Source organism: Bombina bombina, chromosome 11 (assembly GCF_027579735.1).
Source record: "Bombina bombina isolate aBomBom1 chromosome 11, aBomBom1.pri, whole genome shotgun sequence".
NCBI lineage: Eukaryota > Metazoa > Chordata > Amphibia > Anura > Bombinatoridae > Bombina > Bombina bombina.
The window spans coordinates 90,961,430-90,973,216 of record NC_069509.1 but is presented as its reverse complement, the minus strand read 5'-3'; positions in this window follow the sequence as shown (position 1 = coordinate 90,973,216).

The following is an 11,787-nucleotide window of genomic DNA, read 5'->3' as shown; positions in this document are numbered from 1 at the left end:
GGAAATTTACATCTATAGCATGCCATATGCCCTTTCCATTTGTCCATTCTACTAGGGGTTAGATAGGCTCTATTAAGGAGTTTCAAATGCGATTCTCTTATTGCCATGTTATTAGAGAACTTATTTATCCTATTTAAGCTCATTTGAAAATATTCTAAATTGATTTCAGGAACATCTAGTTTCCAAATACATAGGAGACTATCTACCCTTGCCTCTGCCTCCTTGAGTATTAGTAATCTATAGATGGGTGAGATGGAGTGATCACCTCTAGAGAATCTGCTAATAATAATATCCAATGGACCTAATTTCCAAAAATCTCCCTCCGGAACTTTCTGATTGTAGTAAAAGGGTCTGGTCTGTAAATATGCAAAGAAAGATCTCCTATCTAAATTGAACTCTCTACTTAACGATTCAAATGTTCTTATATGGTTGGAGATCGGATCTACCATCTGGGTCAAGCAATTCAGATTGTTTGCTGACCATTTTCTAAAGGCCGAAAATGTACAGCCGCTTTCAAATTCCGGATTTCCTCTAATAGGCAAATATTTGGAGAGTGTATGATTTACCTCCAGAGACTTACAAATCTTATGCCACGCTATAATTACATTATGAATTGTATATTTTAGTGTAAGTTCTGGTAGCTTTGTATGGCGGGAGACATGTAAAAGTGCTTTAAGGGCATAGGGAAACATTATATTCTCCTCTATCTCCCTACTAGTGACATAGTTGGCTGTAGTTAGCCAATCCAAGGCAATCCTAGCGAAACATGCCAGATTATAGTTTACCAGGTTCGGAAGGGCGAATCCGCCCTTATCTTTAGGGTGCATTAGTCTCGAAAGTGCAATTCGCGTTTTTTTGGGGGCCTAAAGAAAACGAGAGCAGCCTGAATTAAATTTTTGTATATCGCCCTTGCGTATAAATGTAGGGATATTTTGTATAACAAATAGAATTTTGGGGAGTATTCGCGTTTTGATTAGTACTATCCTTGCTGAAAGTGTAAGAGGGAGTCTACTCCAATTCTGCATCTCAGCTAGACATTTCTTCCATATATAGGAAAAATTTATATCATACCATTCTTCTGGATTACTCGAGAGATTTATTCCTAGATATTTGATATATTTGTCGGTTAATTTAAAAGGATTCTCTAAAAGGCTATTTTTATTTTTTATTATCCATAAGATCTCAGACTTATAGAGATTTATTTTATACCCGGCGAATTTGCTAAATTCCGCTAGGATATCTACTAGAACTGGGATATTTTTGATTGAGTTCCTTATGAAGAATAAGATGTCATCGACATATAATGATAATACTGCCTTATGCTGTTTAATCTTAATACCCTCCAGTATTTCTCTACTCTTGATGGCAAGGGGTTCAATAGCTAAATTAAACAGCAGCGGTGAAAGGAGACACCCCTGTCTTGTTCCTTTACAAAGAGTTATAGGGGGAGAGAGAATATTATTTATACTAAGGTATGAGATTGGGTTCTGATATAGTATGGAAATATAGTTATAAAAATTACCTTTAAAGCCAAAGTTATTTAGGGTAGTTAATAAATGATCCCATAGGACAGAGTCAAAGGCTTTTTCTGCATCAACGGTTAATAGGGCAAAATCTTGCTTTGTGCCTGACCCTGTCCTATGGGATGTTAGTATATATTCAATTATCGTCATAGCTTTTCTTATATTTTTCTGCGCCATTCTACCTGGGATAAACCCAGTTTGATCTGGGTGGATGACATCTCCTATGATCTTTTTTAGGCAATAGGCTAATATATTTGCTAAGATTTTATAATCGCTATTGAGAAGCGAGATTGGTCTATATGAATCCATAGAATTGGGGTCCTTGTCTTTCTTTAGAATAAGAATGATATTAGATGCAGTAAAGGTTTGGGCAGGCTTAAGATGTGAGAGAAAATAGTTATTAAATAGCTTGGTCAAAGTTGGGGCTATCTCTTCCGAAAGTACTTTATAAAATTAGATCGGCAATTGGTCAGGGCCTGGAGCTTTCCCTAGAACTGACTCGTTGACGGCCTATAGAACCTCCTCTAATGTGATCTCACTATTCATTACAGTCAGCTGAGATGCAGATATTTTTTGGATTTTAATGCTATTCCAGAACCTGTTTTTTGCCTCCTGGTTGACTTTTACAGGGGAGTATATTTTTTGGAAGAATGAGTAGAATTGCCTATTAATATCCTTTGGAGCTGTGTATTTTTTATCCTCTGATATGATTGACCCTATATAGTTATTTTTTTTCTTTCTTTTGGAGATATTTGCAAGCATTTTTGCTGTTTTAGGGGAGAAAGTACCATATGTGGCTTTATTTCTCTTGTTAAGTGTGTTCAGTCCACGGATCATCCATTACTTATGGAATATATTCTCTCCCTAACAGGAAATTGCAAGAGGATCACCCAAGCAGAGCTGCTATATAGCTCCTCCCCTCACATGTCATATTCAGTCATTCTCTTGCAACTTAATAGATAGGACGTTGTGGGAGGTCTGTGGTGTTTTTTTTTATACTTAGTTTATTCTTCAATCAAAAGTTTGTTATTTTAAAATGACACCGGAGTGTGTTGTTTATTCTCAGGCAGTATTTGGAAGAAGAATCTGCCTGCGTTTTTCTATGATCTTAGCGGCAGTAACTAAGATCCACTGGCTGTTCTCGCATATTCTGAGGAGTGAGGTAACTTTCAGAAAGGGAATGGCGTGCGGGAAACCCTGCAAACAAGGTATGTGCAGTAGATTATTTTTCTAAGGAATGGAATTGACTAAGAAAATACTGCTGATACCGATGTAATGTAAGTAAGAGCCTTTAATACAGTGAGAGCGACTGTTAGCAGGCTGTTTTAAATACATACAGTAAAGTAATTTTCTAAGGAATGGAATTTGACTGAGAAAATGCTATTAATACTGAAGTGATGTTATAAGCCTTTAATGCAGTAGGATGACTGTCAGGCTTATCTATAGAGATACATGCTCCTTAAGAAAGGGATGTTTAAAACGATTTTGCTGGCATGTTTAATCGTTTTGTGAGGTACATTGGTGATAAAACTTGTTGGGGCATAAAAATTTTCCACATGGCTGATAATATTTCTGCATAGAAACAGTTAACTGAAACTCCCAATATTGTAATATTGAGTAGGAGGGGCCTATTTTAGCGCTCTTTTGACGCAGCAAAAATTTAGGCTCTGTCTTCCTGCTTCATTCTGCTTGACACGGATCGTCTCCAGACAGCTTAAGGGACTTCAAAAGTCATTTTGAGGGAGGTAATCAGTCACAGCAGACCTGTGACAGTGGTTTTTTGACTGTATTAAAAAACGTTTTTTGCTTATAAAAACCGTTTGGGTTTTAAGGGGTTAATCATCCATTTGCAAGTGGGTGCAATGCTCTGCTAACTTAATACATTTACTGTAAAAATGTAATTGCCATAACTGATTTGGTTCATTGTTATTTCAACTGTGACAGTTTTCTGTGCTTCTTAAAGGCACAGTAGCGTTTTTTCTTTATTACTTGTAAAATTATTTACAGTGTTTTCCAAGTCTGCTAGTCTTATTGCTAGTCTGTTTAAACATGTCTGACACAGATGAATCTGTTTGTTCACTATGTTTAAAGGCCACTGTGGAGCCCCACAGAAATTTGTGTACCAAATGTATTGATTTCACTTTAAATAATAAAGGTCAGTCTTTATCTATAAAGGAATTATCACCAGACAACGAGGGGGAAGTTATGCCGACTAACTCTCCTCACTTGTCAGTACCTTCGCCTCCCGCTCAGGAGGCGCGTGATATTGTGGCGCCAAGTGCATCAGGGACGGCCATACAAATCACATTACAAGACATGGCTAATATTATGAATAATACCCTGACAGAAGTATTATCTAAATTGCCAGAATTAAGAGGCAAGCGCGACCGCTCTGGGGTAAGAATAGAGCGCGCTGGTGTTTCGAGAGCCATGTCCGATACTGCGTCAAAGTTTGCAAAACGTGAGGACGGAGAGCTTCATTCTGTAGGTGACGGATCTGATCCAGGGAAACCGGATTCAGAGATCTCTAATTTTAAATTTAAGCTTGAGAACCTCCGTGTATTGCTAGGGGAGGTTTTAGCGGCTCTGAATGACTGTAACACAGTTGCGATTCCAGAGAAATTATGTAGGCTGGATAGATACTATGCAGTACCGGTGTGTACCGACGTTTTTCCTATACCTAAAAGGCTTACAGAAATTATTAGCAAGGAGTGGGATAGACCTGGTGTGCCCTTTTCCCCTCCTCCTATATTTAGAAAAATGTTTCCAATAGACGCCACTACACAGGACTTATGGCAGACGGTCCCTAAGGTGGAGGGAGCAGTTTCTACTTTAGCTAAGCGTACCACTATCCCGGTGGAAGATAGTTGTGCTTTTTCGGATCCAATGGATAAAAAATTGGAGGGTTACCTTAAGAAAATGTTTGTTCAACAAGGTTTTATCTTACAGCCCCTTGCATGCATTGCGCCTGTCACTGCTGCTGCGGCATTTTGGTTTGAGTCTCTAGAAGAGGCCATTCACTCAGCCCCATTGGATGAAATTATGGACAAGCTTAAAGCACTTAAGCTAGCTAATGCATTTGTTTCTGATGCCATTGTACATCTAACTAAACTAACGGCTAAGAATTCCGGTTTTGCCATTCAAGCGCGCAGAGCGTTATGGCTTAAATCCTGGTCAGCTGATGTGACTTCTAAATCTAAATTACTTAATATTCCTTTCAAGGGGCAAACCTTATTCGGGCCCGGCTTGAAAGAAATTATCGCTGACATTACGGGAGGTAAGGGTCATACCCTTCCTCAGGACAAGGCCAAATCAAAGGCCAAACAGTCTAATTTTCGTGCCTTTCGAAACTTCAAGGCAGGAGCAACGTCAACTTCCTCCGCCCCAAAACAGGAAGGAACCGTTGCTCGTTACAGACAGGCCTGGAAAACTCACCAGTCCTGGAACAAGGGCAAGCAGGCCAGAAAACCTGCTACTGCCCCTAAGACAGCATGAAGGGATGGCCCCCTATCCGGAAACGGATCTAGTGGGGGGCAGACTTTCTCTCTTCGCCCAGGCGTGGGCAAGAGATGTCCAAGATCCCTGGGCGTTGGAGATCATATCTCAGGGATATCTTCTGGACTTCAAGGCTTCTCCTCCTCTAGGGAGATTTCATCTTTCAAGGTTATCAGAAAACCAAATAAAGAAAGAGGCATTCCTATGTTGAGTACAAGACCTCCTAGTAATGGGAGTGATCCACCCAGTTCCGCGGACGGAACAAGGACAGGGATTTTATTCAAATCTGTTCGTGGTTCCCAAGAAAGAGGGTACCTTCAGGCCAATATTGGACCTAAAGATTTTAAACAAATTCCTAAGAGTTCCATCATTCAAAATGGAAACTATTCGGACTATCCTACCCATGATCCAAGAGGGTCAGTACATGACCACGGTGGATTTAAAGGATGCCTACCTTCACATACCGATTCACAAAGATCATCATCGGTTCCTAAGATTTGCCTTCCTAGACAGGCATTACCAGTTTGTAGCTCTTCCCTTCGGGTTGGCTAAGGCCCCGAGAATCTTTACAAAGGTGCTGGGCTCTCTTCTGGCGGTTCTAAGACCGCGAGGCATAGCGGTGGCTCCGTATCTAGACGACATCCTGATACAGGCGACAAGCTTGCAAATTGCCAAGTCTCATACAGAGATAGTTCTGGCATTTCTAAGGTCGCATGGGTGGAAGGTGAACGTGGAAAAGAGTTCTCTATCACCACTCACAAGAGTCTCCTTCCTACGGACTCTGATAGATTCTGTAAAAATGAAAATTTACCTGACGGAGGCCAGGTTATCAAAACTCTTAAATGCTTGCCGGGTCCTTCATTCCATTCCACGCCCGTCAGTGGCTCAATGCATGGAAGTAATCGGCTTAATGGTAGCGGCAATGGACATAGTGCCATTTGCGCGCCTGCATCTCAGCCCGCTGCAATTGTGCATGCTAAGTCAGTGGAATGGGGATTACTCAGATTTGTCCCCTCTACTAAATCTGGATCAAGAGACCAGAGATTCTCTTCTCTGGTGGTTATCTCGGGTCCATCTGTCCAGGGGCATGACCTTTCGCAGGCCAGATTGGACGATTGTAACAACAGATGCCAGCCTCCTAGGCTGGGGCGCAGTCTGGAATTCCCTGAAGGCTCAGGAATCCTGGACTCAGGAGGAGAAACTCCTCCCAATAAATATTCTGGAGCTAAGGGCAATATTCAAAGCTCTTCTAGCTTGGCCTCAGCTAGCAACACTGAGGTTCATCAGATTTCAGTCGGACAACATCACGACTGTGGCTTATATCAACCATCAAGGGGGAACCAGGAGCTCCCTAGCGATGTTGGAAGTCTCAAAGATAATTCGCTGGGCAGAGTCTCACTCTTGCCACTTGTCAGCGATCCACATCCCAGGAGTGGAGAACTGGGAGGCAGACTTTCTAAGTCGTCAGACTTTTCATCCGGGGGAGTGGGAACTCCATCCGGAGGTATTTGCTCAACTGGTCCATCGTTGGGGCAAACCAGATCTGGATCTCATGGCGTCTCGCCAGAATGCCAAACTCCCTCTTTACGGTTCGAGGTCCAGGGACCCGGGAGCGAAGCTGATAGATGCTCTAGCAGCTCCTTGGTTTTTCAACATGGCTTATGTGTTTCCACCGTTTCCTATGCTCCCTCGACTGATTGCCAAGATCAAACAGGAGAGAGCATTGGTGATTCTGATAGCGCCTGCGTGGCCACGCAGGACCTGGTATGCAGACCTAGTGGTCATGTCGTCCTGTCCTCCATGGACTCTACCTTTGAGGAAAGACCTTCTAATACAAGGTCCTTTCAATCATCCAAGTCTAATTTCTCTGAGACTGACTGCGTGGAGATTGAACGCTTGATCCTATCAAAGCGCGGCTTCTCCGAGTCAGTTATTGATACTTTGATACAGGCACGAAAGCCTGTTACCAGAAAAATCTACCATAAGATATGGCGTAAATACCTGTATTGGTGCGAATCCAAGAGTTACTCATGGAGTAAGGTTAGGATTCCAAGGATATTGTCTTTTCTCCAAGAGGGTTTGGAAAAAAGCTTATCAGCTAGTTCTTTAAAGGGACAGATTTCTGCTCTGTCTATTCTTTTGCACAAGCGTCTGGCAGAAGTTCCAGATGTCCAGGCCTTTTGTCAAGCTTTAGCTAGGATTAAGCCTGTATTTAAAGCTGTTGCTCCTCCGTGGAGCTTAAACTTGGTTCTTAAAGTTCTTCAAGGAGTTCCGTTTGAACCCCTTCATTCCGTTGATATTAAACTTTTATCTTGGAAAGTTCTATTTTTGATGGCTATTTCCTCGGCTCGAAGAGTCTCGGAATTGTCTGCCTTACACTGTGATTCTCCTTATCTGATTTTCCATTCAGACAAGGTAGTTCTGCGTACTAAACCTGGGTTTTTACCTAAGGTAGTCTCTAACAGGAATATCAATCAGGAGATTGTTGTTCCGTCATTATGTCCTAATCCTTCTTCAAGGAAGGAACGACTTTTGCATAATCTGGATGTAGTCCATGCCCTGAAATTCTATTTACAGGCAACTAAAGATTTTCGTCAAACTTCTTCCCTGTTTGTCGTTTACTCTGGACAGAGGAGAGGTCAAAAAGCTTCGGAAACCTCTCTCTCCTTTTGGCTTTGTAGCATAATACGTTTAGCCTATGAGACTGCTGGACAGCAGCCCCCTGAAAGAATTACAGCTCATTCCACTAGAGCTGTGGCTTCCACCTGGGCCTTTAAGAATGAGGCCTCTGTTGAACAGATTTGCAAGGCTGCGACTTGGTCTTCGCTTCACACTTTTTCGAAATTTTACAAATTTGACACTTTTGCTTCTTCGGAGGCTGTTTTTGGGAGAAAGGTTCTACAGGCAGTGGTTCCTTCCGTTTAAGTGCCTGCCTTGACCCTCCCATCATCCGTGTACTTGGCTTTGGTATTGGTATCCCATAAGTAATGGATGATCCGTGGACTGAACACACTTAACAAGAGAAAACATAATTTATGCTTACCTGATAAATTTATTTCTCTTGTAGTGTGTTCAGTCCACGGCCCGCCCTGTCTTTTAAGGCAGATCTAAATTTTATTTAAAACTTCAGTCACCACTGCACCCTGTGGTTCCTCCTTTCTCGTCTTGTTTTGGTCGAATGACTGAATATGACATGTGAGGGGAGGAGCTATATAGCAGCTCTGCTTGGGTGATCCTCTTGCAATTTCCTGTTAGGGAGAGAATATATTCCATAAGTAATGGATGATCCGTGGACTGAACACACTACAAGAGAAATAAATTTATCAGGTAAGCATAAATTATGTTTTTTAAAATCTTCTTGTAACTGATTTTGAATTAGGAATAATTCCCTTTCTTTTTTAACCTTTTGATAAATAGCCCAGTTATCACTGTTTGGGCTGTCGATATATTTTATAAATTTGTTTTTAAGATAATTCGTTAGTTGAAATTCCCTAGCTCTTAGCTTTCTTTTTCTTTTAACCATATAGGCCTTTATCTCGCCTCTGAGAAAGGCCTTAGCGGCCTCCCAGAATATTTCTGTCTTAGAAAGATATTCATTATTTAGGGCAGCATAGTCCCTCCATTTTTGGACAGCCAGTTTCTAAAATGGATATTAGAGTGTAGAAAGGAAGGAAAAAAGAACTTGGCATATAGACTCTCTCTTTTATTCCCCAACTGGATAGACATAGAAATAATGGCATGATCTGATAAAACTATATTTTTAATATCTGTCTTAATTTCTAAGTGTAAGAGCCTTTCAGTCACTAAAAACATATCTATTCTTGAAAATGTACGAAATGTTTTAGATTCACATGTGAACATTTTATCGTCAGGGTGTTGAATTCTCCATATATCCCTTAGTTTAAGACCTTTTAAAAAAGAGGTCAGTATCTTAGCTTCTTTCCTAGATCTGTATGAACCGCTGGTCCTCAGTCTATCCAGCTGGGGAACAAACACACTATTAAAGTCCCCACCTATGATCAGTTGAGCGTCTATTGAATTAATTAATTTTGAATATAGCCTATCCCAAAAGTCTGACCGACATTCATTTGGTGCATATAGATTGCATAACACATAGCGACAATCATTGATCTCTATTTCTAAGATTAAATATCTTCCCTCCAAATCTCTTTCTTGGGATATTAACTGGAAGTCTAAGTCCTTACTGAAAATGCATCCTCTCTTTCTTTTTACTGCTGGAGTCGCAATTACCTCCCCAATCCAACCTATTCTGAGTTTCTCTGCTTCCTGCAGGCTCAGATGAGTTTCCTGCAGGAATACGATATCTGGTTTGTATTTTTTCAAATGGTGTATTATTTTTTTCCTCTTGGCGGGGGAGGAGAAGCCCCCCACGTTCCAGGAGAATAAATTAAGTGATTTTTTCATATCTATTGAGATAAGCTCTCAATCCCGCTGACCTCTCCCAAGGATAGACCAACGGTGAGTAACCCGTGGAAAACAGAGGAAGGGAAGAGAAAAGAGGCGAGGGAGAAAAAAAAGCAAGAGAAGAAAAAAAAAAAAAACGGCCGGACCAGTACCCGTCTGCTTGAACCATAAAAATGAATGTACATATTCAAGTTATACCTTTTTATTATCCAAAAATTGTCTAGCCTCCTCTGCTGTATTTAATGTGAACACGTTATTGTCTAAAAAAATTTTAATTTTTGCAGGATAGATCATTGTGGCCCTATAGCCCGCATTAATCAATTGCGTACACCAGGGGGCCATCAGTCTCCTCTTATTGATTGTCTCAGCAGAAAAATCTGAAAACAGATAGATACGTTCTTTGTTTATCTCAGCGACAGCTTTTTTCCTATAGTACGATAGAATTCTTTGCTTATCTTGGAAGTTTAATAGCTTCACTAATACTGGTCTTTTGTATTTTGTAAAGCTATCTTTTTTTGAATTTATACCCAGTCTGTGGGCCCTTTCCACTACTATCTCTGTACTGCTTGGAGGCATATCAAGTATTTCTGGTAATGTTTTTTTAATGAATATCAATAGGTCAGTAAACTCTGGAGTCTCTGGGAGACCTACTATTTTCAAATTGTTTCTCCGTGACCTGTCTTCTAAATCATCAAGTCGTGATTGCAAAGATTCAATTGTCTTCGTCTGAGCATCTAAAAGGGTCTGTTGGGTGTGCTGTAGATCATCTAAATTTGAAATTCTATTTTCAATTTCCCCAAGTCTACTTGAAACCTGTTTGAGTTCACTTGTTAAGGTCATTAGTTCTGTCTTAACTCCTTCAAATTGTGGCAGGAATAGGTCCGATATTTGTTTTACTAAGTTATTGGTGTCAATGACAGTATTGGGCCCAGAGAGAAGATCTACTGCCCCTGCCTCTATACTGCCTATACTTGATCTAGGCTTTCTATCCTTGATTTTAGGTGGCATTGTACCTGTGTCCGTTCTACTGATCCCTAAAAATTTGTCCATAAAGGGAAGAGGCGCGGGGAAAAAAAAAAAAGCTGTGAAAACGGCGTGTGTTAGTGTATATTAAGAAATACGTGAGAAAAGCTAAATGTTAGCTATGTGTATCGTGATAGTCTACCAAGTGAAGCAGATATGAGAAGGATGATACGTTAAGGTGATTTATTAAGTGTCTAAAAAAAAAATAATTACAGCGCACAGCTGAGTGATATATACCTATGAGTGAAAGAGAGCGTGTAGGATTGGCCACTCCTGTAATCTTACCCAGTGTATAAGGGATTGGTGATATTTGTTTCCAAGTTAGTTATGTTTAGGTCAGTTTATATTGCAGTAGCAGTTCTAGTACACTGTTTCTATATTGCCAAGCTATTATTAAACTGCCCTACATCTATAGACCGTTTTATACCGTAATAGAATTACTAAACTCAGACCTAACCGCAAATAAATTTGGGGAGGAAGATACTCTAGAAAGGGTGTAACCTGTACCAGTAACCCCTAATATATATATGTTCGGCTATATCAACAGACAGTTATATAAATAGGTATATGGAAAGATAACAATCTTAAATCAAATGCTTAACAGATAGAAGTTTTACCTACAATTCTAAAACGATTAGTTGTTGCTATACCTTTAAGCTATAGACAACTTTTATGCCATATTGAGATTATTTACCAAATACTTTTCAAATCAATATCTTTAGATCGTTTGATCTTAATCTTGATCTCAGAGATTGCATGGAGATATTCACAAAACCTTATAGGTGACTCAATAGCTTCTCCTTTTCTAAAAGTCGTTACCCGTATTTTAAAATGTCATAGCCTGTTTTCCAGGCTGGTTCAGCTTAGCTAGACACTGTTATTGTTATACCATACTCAGGGGCTTGTCTATATTTTAAATGTTGCCCATCTAACACTTTAACCTTTGGAGGCGTCTAGTCTCTGGACTAATTAAACGAGGCTAGCAGCTGTTATCTAAGTGTATAACATTAAGATCTATACAGATTTGCCCAATAGGCTCAAAACACAGAAAGACAAGAAAAAACTTATAATACATTTTTAACAGTGGAGTCAAATGAAGACTGAGACAGTTCAGCTGATCTTTGAATTTCCTGAGGACCTCAACCTGGAGGACCAAGAACCTGATATCACTGTGCTTTAGGGCGGAGAGAGCAGAAAAATGTGTCTCCAATAAGTTAATCAGCAGAGAAGAGTCATATATACTTCAGTACATCCCATTCAGATGCATAAAAAACAAAAAGTCCTTTGGCATGAAATGACAACACCTTAGTTATACTAGTCA